The sequence below is a fragment of the Suricata suricatta genome, chromosome 3 (assembly GCF_006229205.1).
Source record: "Suricata suricatta isolate VVHF042 chromosome 3, meerkat_22Aug2017_6uvM2_HiC, whole genome shotgun sequence".
In the NCBI taxonomy this organism is placed as follows: Eukaryota; Metazoa; Chordata; class Mammalia; order Carnivora; family Herpestidae; genus Suricata; species Suricata suricatta.
The window spans coordinates 87,893,501-87,905,095 of record NC_043702.1 but is presented as its reverse complement, the minus strand read 5'-3'; the positions used below and the strand labels follow the sequence as shown (position 1 = coordinate 87,905,095).

At 35.9% G+C, this 11,595-nt stretch overlaps 1 long non-coding RNA gene and 1 pseudogene across 1 annotated transcript in view; both read right to left on the bottom strand.

Annotated features, from left to right (window-relative positions):
* Window positions 1-2,100: 2,100 nt before the first annotated feature.
* Window positions 2,101-11,595, bottom strand: part of LOC115286526 — a 42,362-nt gene continuing 32,867 nt past the window's right edge. The window contains exons 3-4 of the long non-coding RNA XR_003906108.1: window positions 2,542-2,582; window positions 2,101-2,247 (exon numbers count right to left, since the gene is read on the bottom strand). This is a non-coding gene — a long non-coding RNA (uncharacterized LOC115286526). The remainder of the gene's footprint in view (window positions 2,248-2,541; window positions 2,583-11,595) is intronic.
* Window positions 7,605-8,417, bottom strand: LOC115286525 (annotated as a pseudogene).

The window sequence follows — 11,595 nt, the reverse complement described above, 5'->3', positions numbered from 1 at the left end:
GTGTTCTGTATTATTCTTATAATTTTTCTGTTTGAGGCTATTTCAAAACAAAGTTGTTTTTAAAATGCTTTGCCAACAACAATAACAAAAAGCTAACATGAATTAGAACTAATCATAAATATAGATTAAGACTGCTTTTTTTTTTTGGATTAGGGCTTCTTAAATATTGCAACCCTAGCCATGTTGGAAGTTTAACATGCTCACACAAGAATACACTCTACCTCCCCATTCATCATCTTTAATTTTATGGAAATTATTCTTAGGGGTGAAAATACTTTCCAGAAATCTCTGTGGAGAAATCAAAATGTTTTAGTTGGAAGCGTAGTGCCTTAATCTCTACCCATTATCCCAGTGGAAGAAAGCAGGATCTTAAAGATTCTTTCTCTCTAGTTTCTGTCATACTTAACCCAGCCAATAGCCTTACCCCTCTAGTTCATGAAGGAAGGCTTTAGTGTCATTAGTCATATAAAATCATATTAAACTTCCTATGGGAGAACAAGTAACATTTAATGTGAAAGTCATTTATTTTGATTGATATACCATGTTTTTAGAATAAGGTTCCAAAATTTTGTGGGTTTTCTTACAACCACCAGACAATAATACTAATGACCTGGTCTATTATCCATGGTCATTTTTTTAATGCTAAGTCCACTAACAATTTGATATTGAACTCCCACTTAAGTGATCATTATTATGCTAGCTTTCTTGGAGTCATTTGCTATCTGTCTTACATTTTAATTTAAATTTATAAAGCCTTTATCCCATGGTAAACTTTCTTAGTAAAAAAAATATATTACAAATATTTTATAGGTATTTGAAAATGGGCCAATTTCTGGGGATCATTTCGGCTCTAATATTCTAGCTTGATCCCAGAAAATAAAATCATCTACCTATTTGGTAATGTCTACTCACTGCCACAGGGAAGATTGGCATCTCATTGGTGGAACTGAAGAATCAATGGACTGTACTCAACTTGGGCCCTTTCTCCCATCTCTGGATTAACTGGATGAATTCATTCTTCTGTGTTGGTTTTCCAAGGGGGTGATCACACACGGATCAGGACCAAGACCTACTTTCTGGAAGCAGTTCTGAAGAGCCATCTCTTTCTGTTGGCAGCCAATCATGAAACTGACCCAGCAACCATGATTGGCTGCCTCCAATCTGGAACTCAGAGTATAAAGCAATAGACCTCAGTGAGTGTGTCTGCTTTATAAAGACCATTCCAGTCTTTCCAATAAGAAAAATGATATTTCATACTCTGTCTTTTTGATTTTTTTTGTTCATTTACATAAATTTGCTCAGAACTCAAGAGATTAAGAGAAGAGTGCTATTTATTGGTCCCCAAAATCTTACCAGTCTCATTGCCTAGTTTTCTTTCTGCTTTCAGATTTGGGGACTTACTTTTTGTGAATGCATATTACACTGAGGTTTAAACATTTAAACATTTTTCTACTAGGGATGGATAATTAACAAGGTACCTATTTAAACTTCAAAACAAAGTGGTTATTCATTTTATTGCCTGATTGGTTATGTGTTCACTATAAGTCAGTAGTGACCATTAAGAAATGCAGTTCTTTTCATTTCCTAAGGCTTTGTCTGATCTTCATGAATCATATAACAAGCTCAGTGAACACCTTTCAAAGAGAAACATCTCTCTGATGAAGTAAAAAACATTAAAACTGAGAAAGGACAGGATACAGCCTGGCTCTACAGACTGAACCAGATGTGGAGCAATCTGCGACTGGTACACACTTCATCACTGACTTGGGCAGAGCCTGGGAAACTGACCCAGCAACCATGATTGGCTGCCTCCAGAAGGTTGGTGGCTATTAGGAAAGTCAGTTCTTCTTCTTTTGGAATTTTTATTATGATAAGGGGAGACTAAAATTGAGGGAAATAAAATTCCCTACAGAGGGAACAAAACAAGCAAGAAATCACCCAGTCAGATTAGATCTGGTAACTTCATTAGACTTCCAAATCAAACTACAATCCTTAGTCTTTTAGTTACAAGAGCCACTAGATATACTATCTTGTTCAAGGAAGTTGGTGTCTTCCATCTTATGATTGAATGAATATTAAATAATGCAGAAGGTCTACTTATACATTTTAGTTTTATTTATTTTATGCACAAGTTAAAGGCTATAATGGTATATCATTAGGTTTGAAGCAGGAAAATAAAAATTACTTTAAGTATTGAAAACAAAGGAAACTTAATAAAAGCAATTGGTTCCCCAGGTGATGAAAGATCTGAAAGAGAAATGGGATGGTGAAGCAACCTGCCCACAGCAGCTGCAGGAGGCCTGGAGGCAGCAGGTTATTGGAACCCAACAGCCAAGGTTACCAGGAGGAATTTGAAACCATGGAATTGCTTCTCCTCCCCCACCATTCTCTACATCCAATAATACTAAGTAAACATGAATGGATTTCAGAGCAAATAAGCTGAGGCCCAGCAGACACAATATTTGTAAATTAGTCGATATCTTGTCTCAAAGTGTCAAATGCTCTCTAGCCAGAAAAATGGAATGCACAAGTAGTACTTACTCACTACTAGCATTCTTTTCCTCATGTCTCTCACACCCAAACTGTAAGAAAAAAAAAAAGAATACTATGTTTTTCAAAGCTCTCCGGATAATTCAGATTATGTTTGTACCACCTCTCTTCATTCCATTCTCCTTACCTGACAACACTGCTCTACTTCACGTCAAAATTCAAAATTTGAGCAATGGTATGCTTAAATACTGATACTCTTAATGATTTTTCCCTTCTTTCCTACTTTAAAATTGGGAGAGAAAAAAAAACTAACACATTCAAAGAAATGGTATTCTATGATAAGGACTCCTAGACCACTGAATCAATAATATTTCTTAATAATACCAAAGCTTCATACCAGAAAGCTTATTCAAAATAAAATAAAAATGTTTTTATTCTTATTTTTTATTCTTCAGAATAAAAATTTGAAGAAAACACTATGGCTTTATGTGACACTTCAAAACTAAACTCTTTTAAGTTATAAACTGATTTGTGTGTTTTAGAAGGGAGGAAAAGGCACTCCCTGACCTCTCAAGTGCATAACTGGACACCTTGGCACCAGGTATAATGATTTGGCCCCAATCCTACTTACAATAGTAAAAAGTAGAGGCAGCAGAACCCAGGTCTGAAACGAGGGAACAATTAGTTCCATCCATTAGTGGAAATTTTACAAGTTCAGTAAATGAGGAGTGTCTGGTTGAGTGCTTAGGAGGAAAAGGGGAATTTGGTATAGTAAAGCCATAATATACTACTTATTCAAAACCTTCTAAAAAATCTTAAGGTCACCTGCCTTCCAGTCTCAAAGAAATACAACCTTGCAAAACCCTCCCTGGCCATTTAGAATATGCCTGGCTAAGCTTTCCTTTTGGGTCTGAAGGAATGACCCTTTTGCTGACTCAGGCAGACAGATTATTCTGAAGCCTTTTCTAAATCTGCATATCCAGCCTCATTTGTCTTGCACAGAATATGAGGCTCAGATAATATCTGTAGATGTGCCCAGGCTGCAGTAATTAGATTGAACCCCTCTTCCGGGTGGGGCGTAATTTGGTCAGCTAATTAAGGAGTGAATAGTAGGTTTCTTCAGATGACCAATAGTAGGTTCCTCAGAGTGTCACCTCCATGAGAATTCAGAAACCTAAAGTCTGGTGTGAGGAGACATGGTCATAGACAGAAGAGAGAGTCAGATTAGTGGCTCTGACAAATCTTTTCAACACCTTCCCCATCAACTTAGAAAGTGTTCCTATGAAGTGTGGACATCGTTTATTCCCTGGCAATATCCAAGGTCTCAGAATGCACTGAAGACCATATAGTAAGCAGCTAAAAGTTCTCGAATATCTTTATCTCTTTCTTATATTGGTGCTGTCCATCTATTTATTTGTTTATTCCTTTGGCCTTGTCTGTCCTTCCTCTCCATACTCACCTTCATTATCAGAATAGGTCTGAACCACAAATGAACAAAATTAAGAGGTACTTTAAAGTCTTTCCCTATAAGATATTGTATTTTGAAGAGCTGTTCTTTATAGGATATTTGGTGCTTTTTAATAATGATGAAATCATCTTGCCAATTGCAGTCATTTATAACCCAATCACTTCTCTTAAATTACTTTATTCCTAATTTGTAAAATAAAATTCTTTGTTTTTATTGGTTAATCTATAATTTATAATCCCACATATTTAAAATTGATTACTTTTACTTTATAAGGACAGGTATATTTTATTAAAGTAATATAATTTAAATGTGTTTGAGAAAAAAGAAAGCAAAATAAGGATAAGGTATAAAACAGTGTTAGAGGTGAAGCTAATCCCAAAACCACACACACACACACACACACACACACACACACACACATACACACACAAGTACAAACTGTGCTCAAAACAACTGCATTGCAATAGGTGGCCTAGGACTTTATCTCTAAGCTAACAGAGAACATAATAATGCAACCATGGGAGCTGATCCATCAAACAATTTATAACGTCCATTAGATAAAAGCAGCTAGTCCTGACATGAAAACCAAAAATAAATCCTTTCATACAATTTAATAAGATACTTATCAATAACAAACATACCGAAAACACAATTACAATATTTTGGGGCCATTTCTCGTAGCATTCTTAAATATAGGCCAGTATCATCATGATAAAGCCCAATTCTACCAAAGAGGTGAAACTGGTTCAGTTATAAGGGTTAGCTCTATGCTGGCATAATTAATAAAGGAATAGGTGGATGCTCAAAGTATAATAAATCTTCTTTAAAGGTTAATTCTCTCATTTAGGTTTTGACAGCTACGAGGGGCAATGAGTTTGCTCTCCAGCCTCTGGACTTCTGCTCTTTTGTGTTGTTAAAAACCAACCCATATACCTTAGCAGTAAAGGTGGCGTTTTATAAGACAGCACTCTCATAAAAATTTCACCTTAAAAGGACATAAACCTAACTGGAAGATATCCCACATCTGCTCAGGGATTAATCAAAGACAGATCAAAGTCTTCCTTATGTATTTATTTGGATTAACTTCAATATTCAGACTAAAGTATCATCAAGATCCCAAAGTTATATTGCATTTAATTTTGCTCCATTAAGTTTGGCCCGGAAAAATGTCAACATAATTACTAATAAGTTCATATATTCATTCATTCAATTAATATCTATGAGCCCCAGCTATGTTTCAGATTTTTTTTCTCAGTACTGGAGAAATAGTAGGAAACAAAACAGACAAAAATCCTATCCTCAAAAACCTCACCCTCTAATGAATACCTGAATTGGCCACAAACAAATTTTAATAAAACATTCTCTGAATATCTGGTTTCCAAAAGGCCTATTTCTAAGCATTGCCTCCAAAATAAGCTAAACTACATTTCATGGTCTAACACATAAGTCTTCTTAAATTCAATGTCTTTTTTACAACCATTTTGGAGACCAATATTTTCTTGTCGTCTTTATGTTATCTGAAGAAATTATTTTTATTACTTTTATTTTTATTTTTTAGGTAGGCTTCATGCTCTGCATAGAGCCTGATGAGGGGTTTGAACACATGACCCTGACATCAAGACTTGAGCTGAGATCAAGAGTCAGATGCTTAACTGATTGAGCCACACAGGCACCCCTGAGGAAATTTTATAGTCTATTTTTATTAAGAGATTTCCAATATGAATACTTACTGCAAATATAAAAAATCATTACTTCTGCAGCATTACATGAATGATGGCATTGTGTATTTTCAAGGGGGGCACATTTTTATATTTTATTAAATATTAAAAACAAATTTTTTAATTTTTAATGTTTTTTATTTATTTTTGAGAGACAGAGAGAGACAGTGTGAGCAGGGGAGGGTCAGAGAGAGAGAGGGAGATCCAGAATCTGAAGCAGGCTCCAGGCTCTGAGCTAGCTGTCAGCACAGAGCCCAACAAGGGGCTTGAAGCTATGAACTGTGAGATCATGACCTGAGCCCAGGCTGGACGCTTAACCAACTGAACCACCCAGGTGCCACTGAAAACAATTTTTATCGGTTATTCAAGAAATCCACCTCAAAAATCTGTTAGTAACAAGTACTTATCAAATTTGACATTTTGTGAAAGGTATTCCATATTCTATCTTCTGTGATTAGTCTTTATAAATTATTATTTAAAAAAAATTTGGGGGCGCCTGGGTGGCTCAGTCGGCTGAGCGGCCGGCTTCGGCTCAGGTCAAATCTCACGTTTGTGGGTTCGAGCCCCGTGTCAGGCTCTGTGCAGACAGCAAGCTCAGAGCCTGGAGCCTGCTTCAGATTCTGTGTCTCCCTCTCTCTGCCCCTCCCCCTCTCATGCTCTATCTCTCTCTGTACCCAAAATAAATAAAACATTAAAAAAAAATTAAAAAAAAAATTTTATAGCTCATTTATTTTTGAGACAGACAGACAGAGCACAATTGGGGGAGGGCAGAGAGAGAGGGAGACACAGAATCTTAAACAGCCTCGAGGCTCTGAGCTGTCAGCACAGAACCTAATGTGGGGCTCGAACCCACAAACCGGGAGATCATGACCTGAACCAAAGTTGGATGCTTAACCAACTGAGCCACCCAGATGTCCCAGTCTTTATAAATTAATGCTAACTTTCTTTGTTCTATATGTCTTGTGTATTTATTAAATGGTTATAAATCAACCAAATACTAGCTTCTGTTTAGTGAGGAATTGACATTAATCAAAGATATCATCAAAGACATGAGAAATGGATTGCAATTTCATTAAACTCAGATTTTGAAAAGATCTCTAATTCATAAAATAATACTGGATTATAATGTGCAGTAATTTACAGAGAGTATATATGCTCAGACTTATAGACTAAATTGAGTTAGTGCTTCAAAGAGCATTATAATGCTCCATTTTGTCCATTATTTTGTCAGAGTTATGTCATAATAAATTATATAGAATAACCACCTTGGAAATTATATATTTATATGAAATATTTCACATAACAGGTATTTAATATTAGAAATATGGTCTATTAAGGGAATATTTTTTTCAGAAAAATAGTTTTTATGTCATGAAAATGGACAAAAATAAGAAGACTTACCAAAGGATGTAAAACAGTCTTTGAAAGCACAAAATGCTGTAAATTTGATTATTTTTTTATTTCCTGCAGCTATTGTCATAGTAAATATTTAGGTACATTAATTTCAAAGACTATATATAGTTTAAAATGTAGCAGAAATCAGGAGCTACAAAATGAATGTAAAACTCTCAAAAGGGTTTTATTTTAGGCAAAGTGGTAATTTAATAATTTTATAAGTAGAGAAACTGACTCTTTTAGGGCCGATTTTTTCCAAAGGCAAAAATGCAAAGCAGGCTAAAAGGATGCAAAAACTCACTATACCAATTAATAAATTTGAGCCCATATTACATATTTTATAACAGCAATAAAAAAGATCTTTAGCAAGTGAGATTAGAAGGAAAATAGCAATAGCTAATATGTACTGGTGTACTGAGCCCTTGGTCTCTGTTCTAGTAACTTTATACGTGCCCATTTATTTATTTATTTTTTCAACTGGTTATTTTTTGTTAACCTTATTGCCATCTTGTTTGCTTTTGTGTAAAAGTGGCTTAAGACCAACCACTGGTTGTTCCTATCCATGTGGACTAACTAGTGGGAGCTGAAGACCAGTCTTCAGTGACAGGCTGGGCACTCCAGTCTTTAGTCAGAAACCTCATCTCTCCACACCACTCCAACTTACAGGTTGAGTAGCAGTAAATTTAGAAGCTGGAGCAGTCCATTCACACTGAAATTCCTCCTTGGTCACAGCCTTTTCAGCAGTGGCCTGCTCTTCCTTTTCAATCTCTTCAGGATCGCTGTAGAAATAGAGATCACGCATAACAGGAAATGGTGCCACACATGCGCAGAAGTTCCCAGGCCAGCATGCACCGCCTCAGGCCCACAGAGTCGAGTTCCTTGTTGTTGAAAGGGCAATACCCACAGACTCAGAGGAAAGAATGTGTTACATAGAATAATGGCAGGTAGGTTAACATAAGACACCTCTGTGAGGGCCTGGTGGTCAGCCCTGGGATCAGTAACCACCAGAAGTCTTGACTCTCACGCTGCCTGGATTTGGTTAGTGAAGTTCCCAGGAGTGAAGACCCCAGCAATAGGAGTGACTGCAGTAGCAGCAGCGAACTTCAGCACAGCTCACTGGCCAGTATTCTTGGATGATATGACACTGACAACAGCTGGTTTTCAATGGCAACAATGGCATGAGCTGCCAGCAGAAGCTTCTCCCAGGTTTTCTATACCACACTTTTCCTTTTGTAGATGTACTGTTCCATTTGGAAGTCAAGGTTGGTGCCACCTAAGTGGGTTCCTGCTACAAGATATTTGAAGACATACTCCTTCATTTTCAGGACATCAAGGACTCTGGACATTGTGAAAGTTTCCCTTTAAGTTGACACGAATACTAAACGACACCATATGGACCCCTCCCTGAGTGATGTGGGGAAAAAATGCTCACTTAGTTTTCACAACAACCCTTCAGAATCAGCACTATTATTAACTCAATTTTGCAAACAAGGAAACTGAGCATCAAAGACTCAGAAAAACTTGCTCAAGGTTATCAGCTAGAAAGTTGTACTCAGGGGGCGCCTGGTGGCTCAGTTGGTTAAGCAGCTGACTTTGGCTCAGGTCATAATCTCACGGTTTATGGGTTTGAGTCCCGCATCGGGCTCTGTGCTGACAGCTCAGAGCCTGGAGTCTGCTTTGGATTCTGTGTCTCCCTCTCTCTCTGCCCCTCCCCTGCTTGCTCACTCTTTCTATCTCTTCAAAAAATGAATAAACAAAAAATTTTAAAAAAAAGTTGTACTCAGGTATTCTGGCTCCAGGACCCTATGATATCCTTAATATTATAATAAATACATGTAAGAATCATATTTAAAATAGAAGCATATTCTGTAAATTAGTTAGAAGATAATTAATGTCTATGATATCATGTATCATTTAGAAATGTGGAAATGAAAAAAGGAAAGATAAGGAAAAAAGGAAACAAGTTAAGAAAAATATTTGTATGTAAGTGATGAATTACTAAATTCTACACCTGAAGCTAACATTGCACTGTATATTAACTAACTGGAACTTAAATAAAAAATTGCAGAAATAAAATAATAATAAAATAAAATAATATTGAATAAAAATAAAATGGAGAAAAAATTATGTAAGCTGTTTCCCTAGAAAAATCTATGGTGTGCAGATAATCTAAATAACTGAAAAGCATTTTGTCATTTCTGGTTATACCAGGGTACATATGTGTGTATGAAGGCACATACACCTATCTTGTAATATATTATGTGTACATATATGCACATACTGTATATTAATATATTATATATACACATACATGTGTCATATATATAACACATTGATTGCATGATATATGTATATACATTTATATTCATGTATATATCAACACATATAATTAATCTTCAATAAATATATGCTGAATGAATGAATGAATCAATATAAACATAGATACCTTTTGGAAGGTAACATGCACTGTTCAAAAACCTTCAATAAGGAAGGGTGGATTTGGGCTTTGAATTTCCCTTTATACTTCTTGGTATTGTTTCCATTTTCTGCTAGTATACATATTTTGCTCCTTATTTTTCCATGTCTACTATAATTACCTAGACAATGAGATTGTAGGACATTTTCTGCTTTATATGAAAATACTAATAAATATTAAGAACCACAACATTATTTGTTGACAAAACCTTTTTACTAATGTTAGGAACCTAAGGGAGAACACACACCTTAAAATTTACGTGAATCAACCCGGAGCAATACAATAGATGTTATCCAAAGAGCAAGATTTCTGTGTTTTTGTTTTGGGAGGGTTGTGATTTGGGTTTTGGGTTATTTTATTTTATTTTATTTATTTTTGGTTAAAAGACTCATCCCTGGGGCACCTGGGTGGCTCAGTTGGTTAAGCATCTGACTTCAGCTCAGGTCATGATCTCACAGTTTGTGACTTCAAGCCCCATGTCAGGCTCTGTGCTGACAGTTTGGAGACTGGAGCCTGCTTGGCATTCTGTGTTTTCTTCTCTCTCTGCCTCTCCCCTGCTCATGCTCTGTCTCTCTCTCTCAAAAATAAATAAGCATTAAAAAAAATTTTTTAAAGCCTCATCCCATGGACGTCCAGTTCCCCAGATTAAATAGATGGAAAATCAGAGATCAGAGCATCACCACAGTCAGATGATAAACACAACCACCTGTACTCCTTACTTTTAAACTTAAGTGTCATCTTCCACTAAAACGCTTTCATTTATTCTGTGGATCTCTGTCTCGACATCCATGCAGCCGTAATTTAAATGAGTCAAAGCTAAAATCCTCTTAGAAAATAATCTTTCTTCCTACTCTTCTTTTTTGCCTTTCAGTAATTACTATACCTGTGGGCAGGTGGTATAAAGGCTATGAAGTATTTTAACAGATTTTTTTTTTGGTTTCATGATTAACTGATAGAAAACTGAAGTGTTACCCCCTCTTACATGTAATCAAGTAAAGATTATAGTTTTGATTAGCCATTGAATAAGTCCAGAAACATAATCAGATACTTGCCTATTTTGTCAACCTCTGATTTAGAGTCTTTATTGCAATTGAATGGCCCTAATCGACTAACAAATAAGATATCTGATTTAAGTAGATAGACAAGGAATAAAATGGTTTTGCTATGAAAAGTTTCCCTCTCGCTTATGCAAAGAGATGAGTTAAAATCTTCCTAATGGTCCATTAAAGACTATAAGTATTTGATATGTAAGGTAAGATCACTTTCAGTGTTCTGATGTAAGTTAGAATCTTTATTTTATCATCTCTTTTCTCAAATTAATCAAAAATATTTCTTGGACCCTTGCAATATAAAGTATCCAGAGGAGGAAGAATCATAATCTCTACCTCAAAATGTTCATCTCATTTGAAAAATAATACTAGGTAAGAAAAAGTAGAGAATTAAATATTCTATTTCAGTATAAAAGTATGCCATACAGACAATAAATCTTCATTTTCTTTCTACTTTTGTCACTCTTAAGATCTTTCTAGTCTTTTAATAGTCCCTCTACCTTCAAATATTGGTTATCCTTAGGGCTAGTTTTTCCACCTCTACACACTCCTTCAATGATCTCATCCTTACCTATGTCTATTAAACCATACAAATTTTGATGCTTTCTGAATGTAATGCCCAGTGCAGACCTCAGACATGATAGCCTCTTCCCTATCCTATACATCTGCTCAAATATCACAGATGTTCCTAAAATGTAGCCTCTCCAAAATTGATCTCTTGATCATCCACCTTCCACACCAAATCTCCTTCATCTCTAGACTTCTCAATCTCTATACTGCTAAAGCCAGAAATCTGAGATTCGTCCTTGATACCTTACCACTTCTCCTTGACTTGTATATTTAGTCTACTATAAAATCTGGCTAATTTGACTCCCAATATATTACTTAAATTACTTACATCTCCCTTTTCATTCTGATTGCTTACCTGGCATCCCAGTATTTGCCCTTTTTTGCCCTCCTCCCTTCTCCATCCACTCTCCACATGGCAGCCCAAGTGAC